This window comes from Hyla sarda, unplaced genomic scaffold (genome assembly GCF_029499605.1).
Source record: "Hyla sarda isolate aHylSar1 unplaced genomic scaffold, aHylSar1.hap1 scaffold_2812, whole genome shotgun sequence".
NCBI classification, from domain to species: Eukaryota; Metazoa; Chordata; class Amphibia; order Anura; family Hylidae; genus Hyla; species Hyla sarda.
In genome coordinates, this window is record NW_026609517.1 from 20,751 (window position 1) to 30,178 (window position 9,428).

The 9,428-nt window shown below is 46.3% G+C and overlaps 4 non-coding genes across 4 annotated transcripts; all 4 read right to left on the minus strand.

The window, feature by feature from the left end:
* Window positions 1-1,987: 1,987 nt before the first annotated feature.
* Window positions 1,988-2,178, minus strand: LOC130326151 (U2 spliceosomal RNA). Its single transcript, XR_008870817.1, has one exon. It is a non-coding gene; the product is annotated as a U2 spliceosomal RNA (small nuclear RNA).
* Window positions 2,179-4,257: 2,079 nt separating this feature from the next.
* On the minus strand, window positions 4,258-4,448 carry LOC130326153 (U2 spliceosomal RNA). The gene has a single exon (XR_008870818.1). It is a non-coding gene; the product is annotated as a U2 spliceosomal RNA (small nuclear RNA).
* A 2,085-nt stretch (window positions 4,449-6,533) lies between these two features.
* LOC130326154 (U2 spliceosomal RNA) lies at window positions 6,534-6,724 on the minus strand. The gene has a single exon (XR_008870819.1). It is a non-coding gene; the product is annotated as a U2 spliceosomal RNA (small nuclear RNA).
* A 2,081-nt stretch (window positions 6,725-8,805) lies between these two features.
* Window positions 8,806-8,996, minus strand: LOC130326155 (U2 spliceosomal RNA). Its single transcript, XR_008870820.1, has one exon. It is a non-coding gene; the product is annotated as a U2 spliceosomal RNA (small nuclear RNA).
* Between the last annotated feature and the right edge of the window lie 432 nt (window positions 8,997-9,428).

A 9,428-nucleotide genomic window follows, 5' to 3' on the forward strand; every position in this document is an offset into this window, starting at 1 on the left:
TGGGCTGGGGGGCAGTCAACCACCAGTACACACAGCAGAACCTAAACCCATACCATTATTGCTAAGCAGCAAGACAGGGGCCCATTGCACTCCCACGGGGCCTTTTTAAATGCAATCCATAACCCGGATTTGCCAGGAACCCTTCTTACTCCTCCTACTTGCATGTGACACTGGGCTTAGGATCTGCATAGGAAACACACACACAAGCACACACCTACCTTTGTTGCCTGCAGATGCCTCCTTGGCTGTCCCCAAACGGTATCAAACCAACACCCACGGGAAGCTGTAAGCATAGAGGACATGCCTGCACCCCATTGGACTTACCTGTGTGGGTTAAACCCGGGTTATTTGACAACCTATGGCGGTGATGGTTCTGCTCAGGCAGAGCAGTGCTGATGCTCCTCATAAAGCTGTCGCTGCTGTGAAGGTTCTAGGTGACATCACAAATCCCTATGGTTACATACACAACAAAGCTGGGTTGTTGTTGTTTACACTCTGCAAGGCCTGTGGAAGTGAGTGACATCATAGCACTGTAGTTCTGAGGGTTCTAGATGGATGCAACAATCTCCTGTTGCTTCTATGAAGGCCATAATAGACGACATCACCAAACAGCTCCATAGTCACATACACAGCAAAGGAGAGATGTTGTTTACACCTAGTGATGTCAGTGGTATTGAGTGACATCACAGCACAGTGCTAAGGCTCCTGGGCCTGGACACAGCAGCGGCTGCAATATCTCAACGGAGAATACGTTTATATATATGTGTGTGTGTGCGCGTATATATATATATATATATATATATATATATATATATATATTCTCCGCCGAAATCACTTTTAAACCCATTTCCACCTTTTTTTCCCTTCTCTTCCTCTTACTTTTTTTTCACGTTTTTTTACGTTTTTCTCCTTTTCGCCTCTTTTCTGGGCGTATTATTCTTCTTTTTCTTCTTTTTTTTCGTCTAATGCATACCCCATCAGTGCAGCAATGCTTATTCAATACCGCCAGCAGATGGAGACACTGGGGGATAATTTTCTAAGGATTTATACTGATTTTTCCTGTCTGAATTTGTCGCACAGAAAGTTGCAGGCCAAATATGTGTGACATTTCTGCGACTTTAGCTTCTAGAGCATTTTTACAACATTATACATAGGTGCTGAATACATAAAAAGCGACTGTTCAGCGACAGACAAGTCGCATCGGCTGAAAGTAGGCCAGAATGTCAGTCCATGTTGGAGCAGGTTTAGATACAGTCTAAAGCATAGATCTCAAAGTCTGTGCACAGAATTTAGCAAGGGCCTCGCACCTTCTGATGCATCAGGTAGGTGCACAATAGCATAGCCTAACCCTCTGTACTTTGGTCTATATTGATGCGGGACATAGACAGCCAGCTGATGACCAATCCATTAGTGCAATGGATGGCTGGAAGCATTTGTCTTTGCCTTTGCAATACCACAGAAGCAATGCATGGTCAATGTACAGCAATGACACACCTGTGTGAACAGCCAGGAGACCCCCCCCCCATGTTATGTTACATAGTTACATAGTTAGTACGGTCGAAAAAAGACATATGTCCATCAAGTTCAACCAGGGAATTAAGGGGTAGGGGTGTGGCGCGATATTGGGGAAGGGATGAGATTTTATATTTCTTCATAAGCATTAATCTTATTTTGTCAATTAGGAACATTCAGCACCCACCCGCTATCAAGGCAGCTGCCTATCATGTCATGCCCTACCTGCACAGGTGTGCTGGCTACTCAAATGATCCAATTAAGGAGGCCATTTAGTCAGCAGCAGCAGAAGTCCTGTGCCTGGACGCTCCAACAGCGGCCAGACACAAGCAGAAGCAGAAGCAGCAGCAGCACCACCTTTTGTTTTTTGGCTGCAGCAGCAGCAGCAGCAGCAAGGCCCACAGGGCTGGCTAGCTGGCTAGCCAGCAAGCAGGTAGCAATGAAAGTAGGAATCTTTCTTTTTAACCCTGTAAGGGGGTGGTGCACTGTACCCGAAGATACTGCCATATCGGGTCAATGCATAGGGCGACGGAAGCAAGCTTCGAAATCGGCCCCCGTTCTCAAAAATCCATTTAATATATGGTCCCCAGATAGGGGACGTATCAGATATTAAACTGATAAGAACAGATACTACACTTGATCTTAGCCAAAAGGCCGAGAAGCGATAACCGTGAAAGGGGCGGGCCCAACAAGGTCCCCTTCATGGGCACTATCACTGCTTGCTGTCAGGGAGGCTGCCAGACAATTTTCCATGCACACTCTGGGCTGGGGGGCAGTCAACCACCAGTACACACAGCAGAACCTAAACCCATACCATTATTGCTAAGCAGCAAGACAGGGGCCCATTGCACTCCCACGGGGCCTTTTTAAATGCAATCCATAACCCGGATTTGCCAGGAACCCTTCTTACTCCTCCTACTTGCATGTGACACTGGGCTTAGGATCTGCATAGGAAACACACACACAAGCACACACCTACCTTTGTTGCCTGCAGATGCCTCCTTGGCTGTCCCCAAACGGTATCAAACCAACACCCACGGGAAGCTGTAAGCATAGAGGACATGCCTGCACCCCATTGGACTTACCTGTGTGGGTTAAACCCGGGTTATTTGACAACCTATGGCGGTGATGGTTCTGCTCAGGCAGAGCAGTGCTGATGCTCCTCATAAAGCTGTCGCTGCTGTGAAGGTTCTAGGTGACATCACAAATCCCTATGGTTACATACACAACAAAGCTGGGTTGTTGTTGTTTACACTCTGCAAGGCCTGTGGAAGTGAGTGACATCATAGCACTGTAGTTCTGAGGGTTCTAGATGGATGCAACAATCTCCTGTTGCTTCTATGAAGGCCATAATAGACGACATCACCAAACAGCTCCATAGTCACATACACAGCAAAGGAGAGATGTTGTTTACACCTAGTGATGTCAGTGGTATTGAGTGACATCACAGCACAGTGCTAAGGCTCCTGGGCCTGGACACAGCAGCGGCTGCAATATCTCAACGGAGAATACGTTTATATATATGTGTGTGTGTGCGCGTATATATATATATATATATATATATATATATATATATATATATATATATATCTCCGCCGAAATCACTTTTAAACCCATTTCCACCTTTTTTTCCCTTCTCTTCCTCTTACTTTTTTTTCACGTTTTTTTACGTTTTTCTCCTTTTCGCCTCTTTTCTTTCTTCTTTTTCTTCTTTTTTTTCGTCTAATGCATACCCCATCAGTGCAGCAATGCTTATTCAATACCGCCAGCAGATGGAGACACTGGGGGATAATTTTCTAAGGATTTATACTGATTTTTCCTGTCTGAATTTGTCGCACAGAAAGTTGCAGGCCAAATATGTGTGACATTTCTGCGACTTTAGCTTCTAGAGCATTTTTACAACATTATACATAGGTGCTGAATACATAAAAAGCGACTGTTCAGCGACAGACAAGTCGCATCGGCTGAAAGTAGGCCAGAATGTCAGTCCATGTTGGAGCAGGTTTAGATACAGTCTAAAGCATAGATCTCAAAGTCTGTGCACAGAATTTAGCAAGGGCCTCGCACCTTCTGATGCATCAGGTAGGTGCACAATAGCATAGCCTAACCCTCTGTACTTTGGTCTATATTGATGCGGGACATAGACAGCCAGCTGATGACCAATCCATTAGTGCAATGGATGGCTGGAAGCATTTGTCTTTGCCTTTGCAATACCACAGAAGCAATGCATGGTCAATGTACAGCAATGACACACCTGTGTGAACAGCCAGGAGACCCCCCCCCCCATGTTATGTTACATAGTTACATAGTTAGTACGGTCGAAAAAAGACATATGTCCATCAAGTTCAACCAGGGAATTAAGGGGTAGGGGTGTGGCGCGATATTGGGGAAGGGATGAGATTTTATATTTCTTCATAAGCATTAATCTTATTTTGTCAATTAGGAACATTCAGCACCCACCCGCTATCAAGGCAGCTGCCTATCATGTCATGCCCTACCTGCACAGGTGTGCTGGCTACTCAAATGATCCAATTAAGGAGGCCATTTAGTCAGCAGCAGCAGAAGTCCTGTGCCTGGACGCTCCAACAGCGGCCAGACACAAGCAGAAGCAGAAGCAGCAGCAGCACCACCTTTTGTTTTTTGGCTGCAGCAGCAGCAGCAGCAAGGCCCACAGGGCTGGCTAGCTGGCTAGCCAGCAAGCAGGTAGCAATGAAAGTAGGAATCTTTCTTTTTAACCCTGTAAGGGGGTGGTGCACTGTACCCGAAGATACTGCCATATCGGGTCAATGCATAGGGCGACGGAAGCAAGCTTCGAAATCGGCCCCCGTTCTCAAAAATCCATTTAATATATGGTCCCCAGATAGGGGACGTATCAGATATTAAACTGATAAGAACAGATACTACACTTGATCTTAGCCAAAAGGCCGAGAAGCGATAACCGTGAAAGGGGCGGGCCCAACAAGGTCCCCTTCATGGGCACTATCACTGCTTGCTGTCAGGGAGGCTGCCAGACAATTTTCCATGCACACTCTGGGCTGGGGGGCAGTCAACCACCAGTACACACAGCAGAACCTAAACCCATACCATTATTGCTAAGCAGCAAGACAGGGGCCCATTGCACTCCCACGGGGCCTTTTTAAATGCAATCCATAACCCGGATTTGCCAGGAACCCTTCTTACTCCTCCTACTTGCATGTGACACTGGGCTTAGGATCTGCATAGGAAACACACACACAAGCACACACCTACCTTTGTTGCCTGCAGATGCCTCCTTGGCTGTCCCCAAACGGTATCAAACCAACACCCACGGGAAGCTGTAAGCATAGAGGACATGCCTGCACCCCATTGGACTTACCTGTGTGGGTTAAACCCGGGTTATTTGACAACCTATGGCGGTGATGGTTCTGCTCAGGCAGAGCAGTGCTGATGCTCCTCATAAAGCTGTCGCTGCTGTGAAGGTTCTAGGTGACATCACAAATCCCTATGGTTACATACACAACAAAGCTGGGTTGTTGTTGTTTACACTCTGCAAGGCCTGTGGAAGTGAGTGACATCATAGCACTGTAGTTCTGAGGGTTCTAGATGGATGCAACAATCTCCTGTTGCTTCTATGAAGGCCATCATAGACGACATCACCAAACAGCTCCATAGTCACATACACAGCAAAGGAGAGATGTTGTTTACACCTAGTGATGTCAGTGGTATTGAGTGACATCACAGCACAGTGCTAAGGCTCCTGGGCCTGGACACAGCAGCGGCTGCAATATCTCAACGGAGAATACGTTTATATATATGTGTGTGTGTGCGCGTATATATATATATATATATATATATATATATATATATATATATATATCTCCGCCGAAATCACTTTTAAACCCATTTCCACCTTTTTTTCCCTTCTCTTCCTCTTACTTTTTTTTCACGTTTTTTTACGTTTTTCTCCTTTTCGCCTCTTTTCTGGGCGTATTATTCTTCTTTTTCTTCTTTTTTTTCGTCTAATGCATACCCCATCAGTGCAGCAATGCTTATTCAATACCGCCAGCAGATGGAGACACTGGGGGATAATTTTCTAAGGATTTATACTGATTTTTCCTGTCTGAATTTGTCGCACAGAAAGTTGCAGGCCAAATATGTGTGACATTTCTGCGACTTTAGCTTCTAGAGCATTTTTACAACATTATACATAGGTGCTGAATACATAAAAAGCGACTGTTCAGCGACAGACAAGTCGCATCGGCTGAAAGTAGGCCAGAATGTCAGTCCATGTTGGAGCAGGTTTAGATACAGTCTAAAGCATAGATCTCAAAGTCTGTGCACAGAATTTAGCAAGGGCCTCGCACCTTCTGATGCATCAGGTAGGTGCACAATAGCATAGCCTAACCCTCTGTACTTTGGTCTATATTGATGCGGGACATAGACAGCCAGCTGATGACCAATCCATTAGTGCAATGGATGGCTGGAAGCATTTGTCTTTGCCTTTGCAATACCACAGAAGCAATGCATGGTCAATGTACAGCAATGACACACCTGTGTGAACAGCCAGGAGACCCCCCCCCCCATGTTATGTTACATAGTTACATAGTTAGTACGGTCGAAAAAAGACATATGTCCATCAAGTTCAACCAGGGAATTAAGGGGTAGGGGTGTGGCGCGATATTGGGGAAGGGATGAGATTTTATATTTCTTCATAAGCATTAATCTTATTTTGTCAATTAGGAACATTCAGCACCCACCCGCTATCAAGGCAGCTGCCTATCATGTCATGCCCTACCTGCACAGGTGTGCTGGCTACTCAAATGATCCAATTAAGGAGGCCATTTAGTCAGCAGCAGCAGAAGTCCTGTGCCTGGACGCTCCAACAGCGGCCAGACACAAGCAGAAGCAGAAGCAGCAGCAGCACCACCTTTTGTTTTTTGGCTGCAGCAGCAGCAGCAGCAAGGCCCACAGGGCTGGCTAGCTGGCTAGCCAGCAAGCAGGTAGCAATGAAAGTAGGAATCTTTCTTTTTAACCCTGTAAGGGGGTGGTGCACTGTACCCGAAGATACTGCCATATCGGGTCAATGCATAGGGCGACGGAAGCAAGCTTCGAAATCGGCCCCCGTTCTCAAAAATCCATTTAATATATGGTCCCCAGATAGGGGACGTATCAGATATTAAACTGATAAGAACAGATACTACACTTGATCTTAGCCAAAAGGCCGAGAAGCGATAACCGTGAAAGGGGCGGGCCCAACAAGGTCCCCTTCATGGGCACTATCACTGCTTGCTGTCAGGGAGGCTGCCAGACAATTTTCCATGCACACTCTGGGCTGGGGGGCAGTCAACCACCAGTACACACAGCAGAACCTAAACCCATACCATTATTGCTAAGCAGCAAGACAGGGGCCCATTGCACTCCCACGGGGCCTTTTTAAATGCAATCCATAACCCGGATTTGCCAGGAACCCTTCTTACTCCTCCTACTTGCATGTGACACTGGGCTTAGGATCTGCATAGGAAACACACACACAAGCACACACCTACCTTTGTTGCCTGCAGATGCCTCCTTGGCTGTCCCCAAACGGTATCAAACCAACACCCACGGGAAGCTGTAAGCATAGAGGACATGCCTGCACCCCATTGGACTTACCTGTGTGGGTTAAACCCGGGTTATTTGACAACCTATGGCGGTGATGGTTCTGCTCAGGCAGAGCAGTGCTGATGCTCCTCATAAAGCTGTCGCTGCTGTGAAGGTTCTAGGTGACATCACAAATCCCTATGGTTACATACACAACAAAGCTGGGTTGTTGTTGTTTACACTCTGCAAGGCCTGTGGAAGTGAGTGACATCATAGCACTGTAGTTCTGAGGGTTCTAGATGGATGCAACAATCTCCTGTTGCTTCTATGAAGGCCATAATAGACGACATCACCAAACAGCTCCATAGTCACATACACAGCAAAGGAGAGATGTTGTTTACACCTAGTGATGTCAGTGGTATTGAGTGACATCACAGCACAGTGCTAAGGCTCCTGGGCCTGGACACAGCAGCGGCTGCAATATCTCAACGGAGAATACGTTTATATATATGTGTGTGTGTGCGCGTATATATATATATATATATATATATATATATATATATATTTCTCCGCCGAAATCACTTTTAAACCCATTTCCACCTTTTTTTCCCTTCTCTTCCTCTTACTTTTTTTTCACGTTTTTTTACGTTTTTCTCCTTTTCGCCTCTTTTCTGGGCGTATTATTCTTCTTTTTCTTCTTTTTTTTCGTCTAATGCATACCCCATCAGTGCAGCAATGCTTATTCAATACCGCCAGCAGATGGAGACACTGGGGGATAATTTTCTAAGGATTTATACTGATTTTTCCTGTCTGAATTTGTCGCACAGAAAGTTGCAGGCCAAATATGTGTGACATTTCTGCGACTTTAGCTTCTAGAGCATTTTTACAACATTATACATAGGTGCTGAATACATAAAAAGCGACTGTTCAGCGACAGACAAGTCGCATCGGCTGAAAGTAGGCCAGAATGTCAGTCCATGTTGGAGCAGGTTTAGATACAGTCTAAAGCATAGATCTCAAAGTCTGTGCACAGAATTTAGCAAGGGCCTCGCACCTTCTGATGCATCAGGTAGGTGCACAATAGCATAGCCTAACCCTCTGTACTTTGGTCTATATTGATGCGGGACATAGACAGCCAGCTGATGACCAATCCATTAGTGCAATGGATGGCTGGAAGCATTTGTCTTTGCCTTTGCAATACCACAGAAGCAATGCATGGTCAATGTACAGCAATGACACACCTGTGTGAACAGCCAGGAGACCCCCCCCCCATGTTATGTTACATAGTTACATAGTTAGTACGGTCGAAAAAAGACATATGTCCATCAAGTTCAACCAGGGAATTAAGGGGTAGGGGTGTGGCGCGATATTGGGGAAGGGATGAGATTTTATATTTCTTCATAAGCATTAATCTTATTTTGTCAATTAGGAACATTCAGCACCCACCCGCTATCAAGGCAGCTGCCTATCATGTCATGCCCTACCTGCACAGGTGTGCTGGCTACTCAAATGATCCAATTAAGGAGGCCATTTAGTCAGCAGCAGCAGAAGTCCTGTGCCTGGACGCTCCAACAGCGGCCAGACACAAGCAGAAGCAGAAGCAGCAGCAGCACCACCTTTTGTTTTTTGGCTGCAGCAGCAGCAGCAGCAGCAAGGCCCACAGGGCTGGCTAGCTGGCTAGCCAGCAAGCAGGTAGCAATGAAAGTAGGAATCTTTCTTTTTAACCCTGTAAGGGGGTGGTGCACTGTACCCGAAGATACTGCCATATCGGGTCAATGCATAGGGCGACGGAAGCAAGCTTCGAAATCGGCCCCCGTTCTCAAAAATCCATTTAATATATGGTCCCCAGATAGGGGACGTATCAGATATTAAACTGATAAGAACAGATACTACACTTGATCTTAGCCAAAAGGCCGAGAAGCGATAACCGTGAAAGGGGCGGGCCCAACAAGGTCCCCTTCATGGGCACTATCACTGCTTGCTGTCAGGGAGGCTGCCAGACAATTTTCCATGCACACTCTGGGCTGGGGGGCAGTCAACCACCAGTACACACAGCAGAACCTAAACCCATACCATTATTGCTAAGCAGCAAGACAGGGGCCCATTGCACTCCCACGGGGCCTTTTTAAATGCAATCCATAACCCGGATTTGCCAGGAACCCTTCTTACTCCTCCTACTTGCATGTGACACTGGGCTTAGGATCTGCATAGGAAACACACACACAAGCACACACCTACCTTTGTTGCCTGCAGATGCCTCCTTGGCTGTCCCCAAACGGTATCAAACCAACACCCACGGGAAGCTGTAAGCATAGAGGACATGCCTGCACCCCATTGGACTTACCTGTGTGGGTTAA